We start from the raw sequence: 18,017 nt of genomic DNA on the forward strand, positions 1-18,017 counted from the left end.
GTACTGTGCTGTACTATTCTATGTTCTATGTTCTATAATGGACATAAGGACAGACACTTTTGCAGAATACATAAACCTGATGGGTTTATAGAAGAAGGCCTTAAAACAAGAAGGGAAAGAACTGTATTGACACAACTTAGAATTGCCCACACGATGATTAATTATACCTTGTATCTAATTGGAAAATTTCATTCTGTATCATGTACATGTTGACAGTATGAAACTGTTAAACACATACTATTTCAATGTGAACCATATGAGGCTGAAAAGTCAATTGCGGTCTTAGTACAATCTTTGGGTGGGTAGATAGTTTTCAGATAAAAACTTTATTAAGTTCTGGGAATGACTTTAAGTTAACTCACAGTATTTAGAGGGAAAAGGCATGTAATAATGGTAATGTCACAATTGTAATGAGGGATTTCAATATGCGAGGGGATTGGGAAAATCAGGTTGGAGTCGGATCACAAGAGAGGGAATTTGTTGAATGCCTACGAGACGGCTTTTCAGAGCAGCTTGTGCTTGGGCCGACTTGGGGAAAGGTCATCCTTCATTGGGTGTTGTACAAGAACCCTGATCTTATTCAGGAGCTTAAAGTAAAGGAACCCGTCAGAGGCAGTGATCATAATATAATAGAATTCATACTGCAATTTCATGGGAGAAACCTAAGTCACATGTATCAGTCTGGCAAAGGAATAATGGGAATTACAGAGGCATGAGAGAGGAACTTGCTGAGGTGAATTGGAGGGGGATACTGGTGGGGTGACGGTGAGCAGAGGTGGCTGAAGCATCTGGGAATAGTTTGCAAGGTGCAGGATAGACATGTCCCACAGAAGAAGTTCTTTCTTTCTTTATAAATCTTTTTATTAATTTTCCAAAATTATAAACAGAATAACAATATTGATACAGAGAGATTGGAATAATCTTATTGTTGTTAAGAATGTACAAAAAAAGATTTCAAATAATACAGGTATAATAGACTTCCAAACTCTTAATATAATTAATCATAGAGAAAAAAGAAATCAAAAGAAAAAGAAATACAAAGAAAAGCCCCCAGAAAACCCCCCAAATAACCCCCCAAAAATCTAACTACTTACTCCCCCCCCCACAAAAAAAAAACAAACGGAACAAAACAAGGCTAGACCAATATCTTAAATCGAACACGTTCAGTACTGTCGTCAACTCCGCTCCTCTATTCATATATTTTAAGTTAATAAGAAGGATTCGGAAAGGTCAAATTACATCACATGAAAATGTTGTATAAATGGTTTCCAAGTCTCTTCAAATTTAACCGAAGGATCAAAAATGTCACTTCTGATTTTTTCTAAATTTAAACATGATATAGTTTGGGAAAACCATTGAAATGTGGTAGGAGGATTGGTCTCCCTCCAGTTCAGTAACATTGATCTTCTGCCCATTAAAGTAACAAATGCGATCATCCGACAGACTGAAGAGGATAAAAGTCTATGTTCTATCATTTGCAAACCAAAAATTGCCTAATAGGATGAGGTTGTAAATCAAAACGCAAAACTGTTGAAATAATATCAAAACTATCTTTCCAGAAATTTTCCAAAACAGGACAGGATCAAAACATATGAGTTAAAGAAGCCACCTCAGAGTGACATCTGTCACAAATAGGGTTTATGTGGGAATAAAAACGGGCTAATTTATCTTTAGACATATGGGCCCTGTGCACTGCTTTAAATTGCATTAGAGTATGTTTGGCACATGGAAGAAGTTCTCAAATGGCGAGGGTAGGCACCCGTGGCTGACAAGAGAAGTTTAGGACTGTGTAAAACCTGAGGAAATGTCATTTCAGGTAGCAAAAGTGAGTGGGATGCTCGATTATTGGATGCTTTGAAAATCCAACAAAAGGCAACTAAAAAGCGATAAGAATGTTAAAGATGAAACGTGAGGCAAACTAGCCAATAATATAAAGCAGGCCACTCAGAGATTTTTTCCCAGTTAAAAAAGGAGGGAAAGGGAGATGACAGTTGATATTGGACCACTGGAAAATAATACTGGTGAGATCGTAATGGGGGACAAAGAAATGGCAGATGAACTTAATGAATACTTTGCAACAATCTTCACTGTGGAAGACACAACAGGATTGAGTGACTTTGCTGTTACAAAGGAAAAAGTGCTGATCAAACTCAAAGGTCTTAAGGTGGATGAGTCATCTGGACCAGATGGACTACATCCCAGAGTCCTCAGGGATGTTGAAGAGATAATGGATGCATTGGTCACGATCTTTCAAGAATCACTTGATCCTGGCATGGTCCAGGAGGACTGGAAAATAGAAAATTGCACATTTCAGAAGGGAGAAAGGCAAAAGAAAGGAAATTATAGGCCAGTTAGCCTGACCTCAGTGGTAGAGAAAGTATCGTAGCCTTTTATCGAAGTTGGGTTTTCAAGGTATTTGGAGACTAATGATAAAATAAGTCAATGTCAGCATGATTTCTGTGAAAGAAAACCGTGCCTAACAAACCTTTAGAGGTCTTTGAGGAAGTGAAAAGGAGGGTGGACAAATGAGAGGCAGTGGATATCATTTACTTGGATTTTCAGAAGGCCTTTGATAAGGTAGCACACACGAGGCTGCTGAACACGATAAAATCCTATGGTATTACAGGAAAGATACTGGCATGGACAGAGGAATGGCTGACAGGCAGGAGGCAGCGAGTGGGAATAAATAGGGCTTTTTCAGGTTGGCTGCCAGTGACTAGTGGTGTTCCTCAGGGGTCAGTGTTGGGACTGCTACATTGTTTGTCAGTGATTTATATAATGTAATTGATGGCTTTGTGGCAAAGTTTGTGGATGATGTAAAGATAGGTGCAGGGGTAGGTAGTGCTGAGGAAGCAATGCGATTGCAGCAGGATTTAGACAAATTCGAGGAGTGGTTAAAATAAAAGGTGGCAGATTGAATACGGTGTTGGGAAATATATGATCATGCATTTTGGTCCAAGGAATAATATTGCTCAGTATTATTTAAATAGACAGAAAATTCACAGGTGCAGGGGGCTTAGGAGTTCTCCTGCAAGAGTTCCAGAAGGTTATTTCACATTTTGAGTCTGTGGTAAAGAAGGGAAATGCAATGCTGGCTTTTCTTTGAAGGGGAATAGAATATTTAAGCAAGGAGATAATGCTGAGCCTTTATAAGACACAAGTTAGGCCGTACTTGGAGTTTAATCAACATTTTGGGTCCCATATCTCAGAAAGGAAAGGGGAGTCTCATTGAAACCTACCGAGTGTTGAAAGGACCAGATAGGGTGGATGTGGAGAGGTTGTTTCATGTGGTGGGGATATCCTGACTAGAGACACAGTCTCAACATTGAGGGGAGGCCATTTGAACAGAGGTCAGGAGGAATATTTTTAGTCAGAGAGTAGTGACCCTGTGGAATACTCTATCACAGACTGCGGTGGAGGCCAAGTCTGCGGGTATATTTAAGGCGGAGGTTGATCATTTCCTGATCGATCAGGCCATCAAAATACATGGAGAGAAGGCAGGTGTATGGGGTTGAGTAGGATCCGGGATCAGCCCTGATAGGATGGCGGAGCGGAGTCGATGGGCTGAACGGCCTAATTCTGCTCCTGTGTGTTATGGTCTTACCAAGATTCACCATGACCCCCCTCTCCCAGTCAGCACCGCCCCCACTTGTCCCATTTAACCTGTTTCTGTGCGGGTTGACTTTAGGACCCGGGGGAGCTCAGGACCCGCCGCCCCGCGGCTGCTGCTGAATCCGCGGTGTTTTTGTTCCGTTGTCGGATGCGGTGAACGAGTTAAAATTAACGGATCGATAATTCTCATTTCGGATTTATTTCACTCTCTGGACATTTATATTTACAGGGACTTTACTCCTCACGCCGGTCCCGGGACCCGACTCGATTACAGACCCGGAGTGCAACCGGAGCAGATTCTCAGCCACTGGTTCTCATCCCGAGGCCAGAAGAAAGGATAAAGTTTTCCCGTGAATTTATTCCCAGTGAAGGTGTGGAGATGGGACTTGGTCTCCGCGTTGTAAAATGAAACTGTCCCGGACGGGTAACTGAGATAAACTTCCACCCTCCCGGGGATGGGACCGGCAGGGAGACGGGACTCAGGGGAGGGGAACACGTCACAATACCGATGTAACACGTCACCATCCCGCCCGATGACCCAGAATCCGGTCTCCGGACTCAGTCTGACCCATCCCTTCCTGTCCACAGACTCTGCGGCGACTCCCAGACCCCAGACCTGATTCCCCGTCACCTCCACCTCCCAGTAATGTCTCCCCGATGTGAATCCCTCCGATCCCAGCACACAAGCCCAGAATGTGAATCTCTTCCCGGTGTCAGGGAGATCCCTCCAGGTCGCGATCCATCTCACACTCTTCCGATCCTCAGACACCTCGAGATACGGACTCGCCGTTTCCACATCCAGGGTGACAGAGACTGGGGGGAGAAGCAGAGAATTAGAGAGTCCCCAGGGATCGGGGAGAGACTCGGGCAGCGCGGCCCCGGGGATCGGGGGGAGACTCGGACAGCGCGGTCCCGGGGATCGGGGGAAAGGCCGCTCGGCCTCAGGCGCGGTCGGGTGGCCGACACGAACCTTTCCCGTGGTTTGACCGAACGAAACCGGGTGGACAACGAATGTCTCCCCAAGGGTTTTCCGCTGGACGGAGAGCAGAGATTTCCCGATCAAACAGACACAAAATGCTGGAGGAACCGAGCGGGTCAGGCAGGAGGTGTGGAGAGAGATGGACAGTCTACGGTTCAGGTCGACATCTTCCCTCAAGGATAGAAATAAATAGACAGCAGAAACGAGTGCGGGAAAGGGATGGATTAAGATGGGAAAGAGGTGAGTGAATAGATTTAAACTGGAGGTCACGGAGTCCCATCGGCCCAACTTGTTTGTGCTGACCAACTTGCTCTAGTGAGCTAGTCCCATTTGCCCATTACTCCTTTCACCTTTTCTTATCCACGGCCCTGCCAGGATGTATTTTAAAACATTCTCCCTGTACCCATCTCTACAGTTGATCAAGGGCCCGGTGTAAACAGAGATAACCCTCTTCCCTGTCCACTGTACCATGAATTTTAGTATCATTAACAAACCCACTAACTATGTCACCGACATTATCATCCAAATCATTAATAGGAATGACAAACAACCCCGGCCCCAGCACCGACCTCTGCAGGTCACAGGCCTCCTGTCCTCTGTGTTTAAGAAACACTTGGACAGACACTTCAATAGGCAAGGCACAGAAGGAGACTGACCTAATGCTGGCCATTGGGATGAATGTAGGTGGGTAAATGGGTCAGCACAGAGATGATGGGTTGAAGGGCACATTTTTATGCTGTACGACGAAGGGCTTTGTGACTTTAAGTGAACTGAATAACTGAAACACCACCACCCACCCCGTGTTGAGAATCCCAAACAGACAGTGACCCCTGACCCTTGACTCCTCAGATGGGGAAACATCCTCCCTGTATCCTCCCTGTTGACCCCTGAAATAATTTTGTGTGTCCCTGAGATCTCCTCTCATTCTTCTGAACAGGGAACAGAGAACATAGAACAGTACAGCACAGGAACAGGCCCTGCATTCAATGTTAACATTCATTTGTGAGTGTGAAGTGTGGAGTGGGAGAGTGTGAAGGTTCGAGACATTAAAGGAGTTGATAATGGGAACCAGCTGTGGAGAGATAAACGGCAGATTGAACCAGAACCAGGTGTGGGAGGGGTGCAAAGCCTGTGGGTGAACTGCGTGTGTAGACGTAACGAGTAGCTGGAGGGGGACAAAGATAGAGATGAGGATCTCTTTGTCCCCTTTCCCACAACACCATCACCCGCATCCCCTCATTGGGACAGGGGAAGAATTTGCAAGGACCCTTAAGCAACACAGGTTCTAATGCAGGGTTTCATCTGAAACCGTCAACTCCAGTCTTTGTTGTTCTGCAATTATCCCTGCTCGTGTCCCCTTCCTCATGCCTCTGTAACTAACTTTACTCCCCTTTAATACTGATACATCTGACTTTATCTCCCTGTCAAAGTCTGTGGTGAATTCTATCATATCTGGTTCATTATACAAGTCCCACTCCAGAATTGCATTTGTCCCATTGGGATCAACCACAATGTTTACTAAAAAGCCATCTTGGAGGCATTCTACAAATTCCCTCTCCTGGCATGCAGCACCAACATGATTTTCCCAATCTACCTGCATCTTGAAACCCCCCATTCTGACCGTTGCCTTGCCCTTTTTTCCATCTCCTGGTGTAATTTGTATCCCATTTCGATCCTGGCTACTATTTAGAGGCCTGTATATAATTACCATCAGGGACTTTTTACCCTTGCAGTTTCTTAATTCTACCCACAATGATTCAACATCTTCCACTCCTATGTCACCTCTCTCTGAGGATTTCATTTCATTTTTTACAACAGAGCCTCCCCAGCCCCTCTGCCTACCTGCCTGTCCTTTGAATACAAGGTGTATCCTTGGATGTTGGGCTTCAACCAGGATCTCCTTTCAGCCACAACTCAGTGACGCCAACAACGTTATACCTGCCAATCTCTACCTGTGCTACAACATCATCAACCTTATTCCGTATACTGGAGCATTCAAATATAACACCTTCAGTCCTGTATTCATCAGCCTATTCGACACTGTCCACATGAGCTTAAGCAAGATCTATGATATCAATGATAGACCACAGTTCGGGTATTGTCTGCATTTCCACTTCCTCGAATATAGTGAAACATAGAAACACAGAAAACATAGAACACAATACAGGCCCTTCGGCCCACAAAGCTGTGTCGAACATGTCCCTACCTTAGAACTACCTAGGCCTTACCCATGGCCCTCTATTTTTATAAGCTCCATGTAGCCATTCATGAGTTTCTTAAAAGACCCTGTCGTTTCCACCTGCAGCACCACCACCAGCAGCCCGTTCCGCGCACTCACCATTCTCTGCATAAAAATGTTAAATTTTTATTGGATCGGGGGAAGGCCGCTAGGCCTCAGGCGCGGTCTGGTGACCGACACGAACCTTTCCCGTGGTTTGACCCGACGAAAGTAGATGGACAACTAATGTCTCTCCAAGTATTTTTCGTTGGACGGAGAGCAGAGATTTTCCGATCTAACAGACACAAAATGCTGGAGGAACCGAGCGGGTCAGGCAGGAGGTGTGGAGAGAGATGGACAGTCTACGGTTCAGGTCGACATCTTCCCTCAGGAATAGAAATAGACAGCAACCGAGTGCAGGAAAGGGGTGGATTAACATGGGGAGGGGGTGAGTGAATGGACTTAAACAGATCCCCGTCCCTGCCAAGATGAATTTAGAAACATTGTGACTGTACCCACTTCTACAGTTGATCAAGGGCCCGGTGTAAACAGAGATAACCCTCTTCCCTGTCCACTATACCATGACTTTTAGTGTCACCCACAAACCTACCAACTATGTCACCAACATTATCATCCAACTCATTAATATGAATGACAAACACCCCCGGCCCCAGCACCGACCTCTGCAGGTCACAGGCCTACAGTCCTCTGTGTTTAAGAGACACTTGGACAGACACTTCAACAGGCAAGGCACAGAAGGAGACTGACCAAATGCTGGCCAATGGGATGAATGTAGATGGGTAAATAGGTCAGCACAGATGTGATGGGTCGAAGGGCACATTTCTATGCTGTACGGCAATGGCTCTGTGAACTGAATGGATAAGAACCCCCAAATCCCCTCTCCCTACGGGTGCTGAGAATTCCAAACAGACAGTGACCCCTGACCCTTGACTCCTCAGACAGGGAAACATCCTCCCTGTATCCTGCCTGTTGACCCCTGAAGGAATTTCATGTTTCCCTGAGATCTCGTCTCATTCTTCTGAACAGGGAACAGAGAACATAGAACAGTACAGCACAGGAACAGGCCCTTCATTCAATGTTAACATTCATTTGCGAGTGGGGAGTGTGGAGTGGGGGAGTGTGAAGGTTCGAGACAGTAAAGGAGGTGATAATGGGAACCAGTAGGGGAGAGATAAACGGCAGATTGAACCAGAACCAGGTGGGGGAGGGGTGGAGAGCCTGTGGGTGAACTGTGTGTGTAGACGTAACGAGAAGCTGGCGAGGACAAAGGTGGAGATGAGGATCCCTCTGTCCCCTTTCCCACAACCCCATCGCCCACAGCCCCTCAAGAGGAAAGGGGAGGAATTTTCAGGGACCTTCAAGCAACATATGTACTGATGAACTGTTTCAGTCTGAACTGTTGACTGTTTACTCTTTTCCATAGATGTTTCCTGACCTGCTGAGTTCCTCCAGCATTTTGTGTGTGTTGCTCTACTTTAAATATACTCAATTATTTGGACTCCACAGCTGCCTGTGGCAGATTCACTGTCCTGTGGATAAAGGAATTCCTCCTCATCTCTGTTCTAAATGGACATTATCTAATCGGAGGCTGTGCCTTCTGTTCTCGACCGATCCACTATAGGAAGCATCCTCCCGACATCCACTCTCTCCGGGTAGGTTTCAGTGAGCTCAGGCCGAGACCCTTCATCAGGACCTGTGTTGCTTGGGGAACAGCATCTGCAGATTTTCTGGTGTTTCATATTTAAAGTTGAAGTTGATCGGTTCTTCATGAGTCAGGGTGTCAAAAGTTATGGGGAGGAGGTAGCAGAATCATGTTGAGAGGGATAATAAATCAGCCATTCTTCTGAACTCACGTGAGTACAGGCCCAGAGCCACCAAACACTTCTCATATGTTAACCCTTTCATTCAGGGAATCATTCTCGTGAACCTCTCCAATGCCAGCACATCTTGTCCTATATAAGGGACACAAAGCTGCTCACAATACTCCAAGTGTGGTCTGACAAATACCTTATAAAACATCATCATTACACCCTTGCTCCTGCATTCTAATTCTGATGAATGAAAGCAAACAATGAGTTTGCCGATCTTACCACTGACTCAGACTAAAAGTTAACCTTTAGAAAATCCTGCACAAGGACACCCAAGTCCCTTTGCACTTCAGAATTTTGTATTTCTCCGTTTACAAAATCATCCATGCCTTTATTCCTTCTGCCAAATGCACGTGCGACTTCCATACTGGATAATCCATCGATCAGTTCTTTGCCCATTTTCCTGATCTGCCTTCCACAGCACTACTTACCCATTCACCTTTTCCATATCCTCTGAAACCCTGACCACAAAGGCATCAATACTGTTTGAAATCTTTCTTTGTCTATCTTGGCTTTGTGCTCCTCGAAGTATTCCAACAGATTTGTCGGGCAAGATTTCCCCTTAAAGGAATCCCTGCTGTCTTTTCTATTTTATCATGTGCCTCCATGTACCCAAAAGCTCGCCCTTAATACTGGACTCCAACATCTTCCCAGTCACACCACATCCAGACTAACACACCGATAATTTCTCTTCCTCACCTGCTCTCTCTTCTTAAAGAGTGAAGTGACCTTTGCAGTTTTCCAGTCGTCTTGAATGATCCAGAACCTAGTGATTCTTGAAAGATCATTACTAATGCCTCCACATTCTCTTCAGCTGCCTCCTTCTGAACACACCAGTGTAGTCCAACTGGTTCAGGTGATTTATTTACCTTCATACCTTTCATCTTCCCCCGTACTTTCTCCCTAGTAACAGCAACAACACTCATTTCTGTCCCCTGACACTCTCATTTCTGATAAACTTCTTGTACAGTATCTTCCAGTGAGGATTGACACAAAATACTAAATAGGTACTGCTGTCATGTCTCTGTCTCCCATTCCTAACTCTCCGGCCTCATTTTCTAGGGGTCCAATACCACTCTCACCTGGCTTTTACTCTTAACAATTTTGTGTCCTCGTTTTCATTGTTGGCTTGTTTTCCCTCATATCTTTTCTCTTCTGATTGCATTTTTGTTACTTTCTCTTGGTTATCAAAACCTTTACTCTCCAACATCCTGCTAATTTTTGAAACATTGTATGCCCTCTCTTTCACTTTCATGTTGTCTGTGACTTCCCGTGTCAAACACAGTTACCTCATCCTGCCTTTGGAATACTTCTTCACATTCGGGACGTGTCTATCCCGTGCCTTCCGAATTGCCCCCAGAAACTCCAACCGTTGCTGTTCTGCCATCGTCCCTGTTCTTGTCCACTTCCAACCTACTTCGGTTAGCTCCTCCCCATGCCTCTGTCATTCCCTTTACTCCACTCTAATACTGATACATCTGACTTTATCTTCTCCCTCTCAAACTGCGGCGTAAATTCTATCATTTTAAAATCACTGTTTCTGTCGGGTTATTTAACCTTAAGCTCCCTAATCATATCTAGTTCATTATACAAATCCCACTCCTGAATTGCCTTTTCTCCCATTGGGCTCAACCACAAGCTGTTCGAAAAAGCCATCTCGGGGGCATTCTACAAATTCCCTCTCTTGGGATGCAGCACCAACCTGATTTTCCCCAATCTACCTGCATGTTGAAATCCCCCATTCCAATTACCACCCTGCCCTTTTTACATGCCTTTTCCATCTCCCGGTGTAATTTGTATCCCTTTTGTATCCAGGTCACTATTTGCAGGCCTGTATATAACTCGCATCAGAGTCTTTTCACCCTTACCGTTTCTTATTGATGCTGTAGCACCGGTACCCACAAAGATTCTGCATCTTCCAAACTGATGTCACCTCTCTCTAAGGATTTCATTTCATTTTTTACCAACAGAGCCTCCCCATCCCCTCTGCCTACCTGCCTGTCCTTTGAACACAAGGTGTATCCTTGGATGTTGGGCTTCAACCAGCATCTCCTTTCAGCCACAACTCAGTGATGCCAACAATGTTGTACCTGTCAATCTCTGCCTGTGCTACAACATCATCTACCTTATTCCGTATACTGGAGCATTCAAATATAACACCTTCAGTCCTGTATTCATCAGCCTATTCGACACTGTCCACAGGAACTTAAGCAAGGTCTTTGATGTTGATGAAAGACCACACTGGGGGTATTGTCTGCATTTCTGCTGCCCCGACTCTGGGAGGGGTGTGATTACACTGGACAGGAAGCTTCAGGGTGGGGAGGCTCGGGTTAAAAACAGAGAGATTGGATATGCTCGGGCTAATTCCCTGTAGTGTAGGATGTTCAGTTACTCAACTCTATAAAACCATAAGGGGCCTAGACACAAAAGGACATAATCTTCTTATCCAGGACATAAGAGTAGAGAACCAGAGGGCTTAGATTTAAGGTGGGATGCGATCTATGGGGTAACTTTCTCAAAGAAAGGGAGAGAGAAGTGGGCAGAAGGAATTTACTATCAGCAGAAGCTGTAGAAAAAGATGTAATTAAAATATTTTAAAATCCATTTGGACAGTACACAGAGGGATATGGGACAAACACTCACAGATGGGACATGCTCAGGAAGACATCTTAGTCCAGCAGATGGATGAAGTGGGCCGTGGGTTCAGCATCTGCCAAACCCTCCCAGATCATCCTCCTGAGGAATCTCACCCCGGAGTCTGTCTGTGAACTGTTGATGTGACGTCATGTCAGAGGGCAGCTCAGTGCCCAGAACAGACAGACTGGGTAAGGACGGCAGATTTCATTACGGAATAGGAATTTTAACCTGTCTCTTTGACCGTGTGTCACACTCTGATGGTCTGTGTATGTTACGGTGTTATTTGCTTTCACAGCCTACAATATCATAAAATCAGTATTAATTTCCCAGCTCCTGTGGTAGGATTCAAACTCATGTCTTGGCGTGTTAGTACAGTGGCCTGGGATCAGGACCCAGTGGTTCATCTGCCAGTCCCGTGTATTGGTTGTATTGTGACCCTGTGCTGGTGTGTTCAGGGGTCTGACATCTCCAGCTGACCATGTGACTGTGATGCCTCCCAGTCGGTGGGGTTGATGTGGAATAAACTTCAGTTCCCCTTCAGCCCATTATTACAGCCAATATTTACTTTAAATTGGAACTAAATTGAGTCTCATGAACAGGGAGAAATGAGTCTCTGTTAGTTTTACCTCGATTAATGGCATCAAGTGTTTCTCTCAGCACTGTGTTCAACAAATAGAGGTGATCGAATTTTTCAACCGGTAGGGCCTCATCTGTCACTGGCAATTCCTGGATATCGTCATTTATCCTGTAACTATTAAACTGCTGGTTATAAACTACAATTTTGAACTATTTTACAAATCCATACAGGGTTTCAGTAAAGAGCATGTCCTACCTCCTGTTCTGACGAGCTTCCTCCTGAAATAAATAAAACACAAATCTGAATAGACAGAGACTATCGACATCCTGAATTTCATCCAAACCATTACAAGGTGTTAAAAATTCCCACTCCTGCAGTCACTCACACACACAGACAATACAGAACCAGGGGTTGAAAATTCCCACTCCTGCAGTCACTCACACACACAGACAATACAGAACCAGGGGTTGAAAATTCCCACTCCTGCAGTCACTCACACACACAGACAATACAGAACCAGGGGTTGAAAATTCCCACTCCTGCAGTCACTCACACACACAGACAATACAGAGCCAGGGGTTGAAAATTCCCACTCCTGCAGTCACTCACACACACAGACAATGCAGAACCAGGGGTTGAAAATTCCCACTCCTGCAGTCACTCACACACACAGACAATACAGAACCAGGGGTTGAAAATTCCCACTCCTGCAGTCACTCACACACACACACAGACAATACAGAACCAGGGGTTGAAAATTCCCACTCCTGCAGTCACTCACACACACACACAGACAATACAGAACCAGGGGTTGAAAATTCCCACTCCTGCAGTCACTCACACACACAGACAATACAGAGCCAGGGGTTGAAAATTCCCACTCCTGCAGTCACACACACACACACAATACAGAACCAGGGGTTGAAAATTCCCACTCCTGCAGTCACTCACACAGACAGACAATACAGAACCAGGGGTTGAAAATTCCCACTCCTGCAGTCACTCACACACACAGACAATACAGAACCAGGGGTTGAAAATTCCCACTCCTGCAGTCACTCACACACACAGACAATACAGAACCAGGGGTTGAAAATTCCCACTCCTGCAGTCACTCACACACACACACAGACAATACAGAACCAGGGGTTGAAAATTCCCACTCCTGCAGCCACTCACACACACAGACAATACAGAACCAGGTGTTGAAAATTCCCACTCCTGCAGTCACTCACACACACAGACAATACAGAACCAGGGGTTGAAAATTCCCACTCCTGCAGTCACTCACACACACACACAGACAATACAGAGCCAGGGGTTGAAAATTCCCACTCCTGCAGTCACTCACGCACACAGACAATACAGAACCAGGGGTTGAAAATTCCCACTCCTGCAGTCACTCACACACACAGACAATACAGAACCAGGGGTTGAAAATTCCCACTCCTGCAGTCACTCACACACACAGACAATGCAGAGCCAGGGGTTGAAAATTCCCACTCCTGCAGTCACTCACACACACAGACAATGCAGAACCAGGGGTTAAATTACAGGGTATTTCTCTGAAAGCTGGGCCATTACTGAGAGGATGAAACTTGCAAGGAAGACAGGACACGTCATGCATTTTCATCTGGATGAAGCGTTAGAATGATGAGATGGGCGAACTCAAATCAGTGATGGATTTGATAATGAATCCGATAAGAAATTTAGTGGAGAGGATGTGGAACTCACTGGCACAGGAGTGGTTGAAGTGGAACAGCAGAGATTGAATGTCATGGGTAAACTAGAGAAACAGATGAGGGACCGTGGAGATCAGAGCACTGTCGCTGGGTGTGGTGGGTAGGTGGGAAGAGGCTTGTGAAGCAGTGAAATTGATAGCAGAATATGGACCGACTGGCTTGTTTATGATGGAGAATGGGATGTAATCCCTCTGAAGATGTAGAGTCAGTGAATGTTTCCGTAATCTGGTGGAAACCAGATATAACGGATAAATCTGATGTGTGGGTGACATTCTTTGCTCTCAGTGATTGACAGAGAGATCCTCACACCCACCGCACCAGACACACTCACAGTCTGTGACTGGAACTGTGTGTCAATGTGAGATTTAGAGAATATTTAATGTGATAATCAAAGACACAATCAGCAGCTCTGTATTATAATCAGAGTAAATCGTTTCAGGGTAGATTGGATTCTGTCCTGGGATGTACAGAAGTTGTGGAAGTCCAGTTTTGGGACAATAGTAGCACTGAATGGTTGTATCAATTGTCTGGTGAGACAGTTTACTGCCGTTTGTAAATGTTGTGTGTAGGAGCAACGCATCTGTTTTCTCTCTGCATTGTATTCTGAGTTACATGGTTATTATGGCAACTAGTCACGTGAGTGGGGTGTGGTAAAAGGAAAAGGTGAGGTATTAGTACTTTGTTCTGGGCTGTTTTGAGCTGCGGACAGATGGATGGCATACCTCTTGTTGACAAATTCGTTGCAGTTTAATTTACGATTAATTACGCTTAAGTTTCATCCCTTCAAGATTGTATGTTGCTACTGAAAGATCAAATACATATCTTCGACATTTTGGAACATGATTATTGGAGTGATCGGGAGGTGCAACATACAAGTATAGCAAACTGTGCGAGGTCGCCAGCAGCGGCAACTGATTTGTTAGAAATGGCCACTGTTTACTTCAAATATTCCACTGTTCATTTAGTGTCCTTCGACAGAAATAAATTGAAATAAAATCCCTCACCTTGAGAAATATCACACTGTCTTTTTGATCCATCTGTTCCTTTATCTTTGAGATTTCCTCCTGAATAATCCTAATATTCTTTTGAATGGCTCGAAGATTTTTCTCCATTGGATTTAGAATCGTTGCCTCTTCCGTCCTGAGATCCCTGAGTAAGCTCTGCTCTTTCTCAGTGATAATCTGGCGCAGTTCAGCAAACTGGGATGTGATGTGGGTCTGAACGCTGTGTGACTGTTTCTGTCGAATGAGAGGTAAAGATTAATTTACTGTATTGCTGTGTTGCATTTCCTTATGACATTAAGGTGACCATTCCATCCATTGAAGACCATGCTAGTTCTGAGAACATTCCCGTCAACCTCATCCCCTCACGTTTTCCTGAAACTTATTCTCGCTCACTGACCCTTTAACTCCCATTTGATTCACATGCACCCTCCCGCACCTTCACGGGGTTAATTGTAATTAACCATTTCTCCAGCATGTCCTTGGGATGTGTCTGAAACTGTCGTGGTCACAGGGAGAACATGCAAACTCCACACAGACAGCACCAGAGGTCAGGATCGAACCCAGGTCACTGGAGCTGCGATACTCTGCTATTCCACATTAAAGTGAGCAAAACCATACAGTAATATCAGAAATTCCGCTCAGGAAGCCTCACCCGAACTCCGGAAATCTTCTCTTTCTGTTGCTGTTCCTTTTTCTGGAAGTCTGATTTCTTTTTTGTGAGAGAGTCTAAGGAAGATTTCAGCTGATCCTGGAAGTCAGAGAGCGAAGGAAATCGAAACAAAGATGGATGAAAAGAAACAGGTGATCAAACCCAATTATCACACACAAAATTCCGGAGGAACTCAGCGAGTCAGGCAGCATCTGAAAGGGTAAATGAGCAATCGGTGTTTCGGGATGAGACCCTTCATTAGGACTGGGAAGGAATGGGGCAGAAACCAGAATAAAAAGGTTGGGGATGAGAACCAAGTGACAGGTGACGGGTGAGACAACGTGAGGGGGGACGTGGGGGAGGGTGATGAATTAAGGAGCTGAGGGTGAACATGTGGAGGGGGTAAAGAGCTGAAGAAGAAGGAATCTAATACTACAGGACAATCGAACATAGAAGAACGGGAGGAATTGGGTCTGTTTGGGGCCCTGAATGGTGACGAGGGAGGAGGTGTAGGAGTGAGGTGTAGCACTTGTCCTGCTTTCAGGAGTCATTGCCAGGAGGTAGATCCGTGGGGAGGAGCGAGTGGATAAGGGAGTTACGTACAGAGTGATTCCCACAAAGAGCGGAGAGCTGTGGGGAGTGGGTGGGATGGGCTGTGGGAGGGAAAGCCGTGCTTGTTGGTAGAATCCTGATGGAGATGGCGAAAGTTGCGGAGAATAATATGCTAGTGACGGAGGCTCGTGTGCTAAGCAGGACAGGACAAGGAAGGATGGGGTGAATATGAAACCCGGGTTAGTTTTACCTTGTAGCTTTTAACAGCTTCTTTAATCGGCATGAATCGGTGCTCTCTGTGTTTCTGCGCATCTCTACATATCAGACAGATCAGTGTCTTGTCCGTTTCACAAAACAGCTTCAGTTCTTCCTCATGTTCCTCGCACTGAAGTTTAATTTCCTTCCCTTTCTGATTCGGGATAAGATTTCGAAATTTTTCTGCCAGATTTGCTAAGGCCCGATTGACTCTGAGGGTGCGGTCAGCAAACACCTCTCTACATTCCGGGCAGGAGTTTCTCTCCTCCCTTTCCCAACACCGTGTGATACAAGAGCGACAGAAGTTGTGTCCACACTCCAGGATAACCGGATCGGTGAAGAAATCTAGACAGATGGGACAGATTACCTCCTCGGTTAAACTCTCGACCTGTCCTTTCGAAGCCATGTTAACTCCCAGCACTTCCTGTTTCAGAATGCTTTCACTTTCGGGGAGCTGCTGATCCCCTGCAGTACCGCGATTGTCCACTACACGCGCTGCAGACTCGGGGAATGAACATCATGTCGCTGCCTGTGTCAGTGGGGAACAAATCATGGTGATTTCCATACAAGGGTGGGATCGGAAACACATTAAACAGGTCCGAAAAAAAAACTCGGCAATGGACAGCCCAGGCCCGGCTGCAAAAGGGGGAGGGGTTGTTATGGGTCTAGCAACCCCATCCCGTAAAATCCCAGTGCGACAGAACGTCAGCCGAATCTCTGAAGGCCTCAGCCCTGCGATTGGAAGCCCTTTCCCCTGGTAGTCCCCTGCAGGAAAAAAAAACACAGGACTGGACATTCGACGTCACAGGGTGGAAAACATTATTTTGATTTGTGAAGTCTTGAAGAAAATTCCTGACTTACCCATTTCTGTCTCCACTCCAATGGAAGTCCAGTTTCCACAAATCTGGACAGGGCCCAGAAGTTGATTCACCGTGAAACTTAATTCGCCATGAAATATTCACAAGGAGAAAACGTGCAATTCCTTTACCCGAAGATCAGTGAGCCTCTGTCACACAGCTGCTGTGGCACAGGCTCTTGCATCTTTCTCCACATATCTTCGCCAGTCCTCAGTCCACAAAGGGATGAGTGACCATCTCATCTCCACTGCAGTAATCTCGGGGCAGTGCGCTGTGCGAGTGATCTCCGGCCATGCAGCAAGGATCAGACTGGGAGCGGCCCTCTCGCCGCCAGCCAGGTATGATTTGTCACGATGATAAAATATTTTGATCGCCCTCCTGATAAGCCTACAGAAGGTATTGGATTCGGCCCGGTACACGGTAAATCCCTCCCAGCCATTGAGCACATCTATATGAAATGCTGTCGGAGTAGAGCAGCATCCATCATCAGAGATGCTCACCACCCAGACCAGGCCCTTTACTCGCTGCTGAAATCAGGTAGAAGGTACAAGAGCTTCAGGACTCACACCACTAGGTTTAGGAAACAGTTCCTAGCCCACAAACATCAGGCTGTTGAACAACACAGGATAACCGTACTCACTTGCCGTTCATTGAGATGCTCCCACAACCAATCACCGTACTGGGCTTGGATCAAAATTAGTGACATTAGAGGTGATCTCACTGGGCCTGTCTCAGAATGAGAGGGGTAAGAGACACCCACAGTCTCACAGGATATCGACAGGGTGGGAGCAGGACTGATGTTTCATCCCGCTGGGGTGTGGAACCAGGGGTCACAGACTCAAAATCCGAGTTCACCTCAGCAGGACTGAGATGGGAAGAAATTTCCTCACCCAGAGTGCAGTGAATCTTTGGAATTTTCTCCACAAGGTTTCTAAATTGATTAGACATATCTGAGGGCTCAGCGGTGATGGGAACGTTGACGGAAAGTGGTGCTGAGGTGAAAGAGCAGGCATTTTCCGAGTGAATAGCAAAATAAGTACAAGGGG

At 45.6% G+C, this 18,017-nt stretch overlaps 2 protein-coding genes and 1 pseudogene across 2 annotated transcripts in view; 1 reads left to right on the forward strand and 2 right to left on the reverse strand.

Moving 5' to 3' along the window:
• Window positions 1-18,017, forward strand: part of LOC140185019 (uncharacterized) — a 777,523-nt gene that overhangs the window by 348,597 nt on the left and 410,909 nt on the right. The window lies entirely within an intron of this gene.
• The window catches only part of LOC140185475 (uncharacterized), a 240,726-nt gene that overhangs the window by 158,255 nt on the left and 64,454 nt on the right, over window positions 1-18,017 (reverse strand). The gene's annotated exons all lie outside the window — the stretch shown is intronic.
• Window positions 1,110-17,695, reverse strand: LOC140185277 (zinc-binding protein A33-like; annotated as a pseudogene).

This window comes from Mobula birostris, chromosome 20, assembly GCF_030028105.1.
Source record: "Mobula birostris isolate sMobBir1 chromosome 20, sMobBir1.hap1, whole genome shotgun sequence".
Taxonomy (NCBI): domain Eukaryota; kingdom Metazoa; phylum Chordata; class Chondrichthyes; order Myliobatiformes; family Myliobatidae; genus Mobula; species Mobula birostris.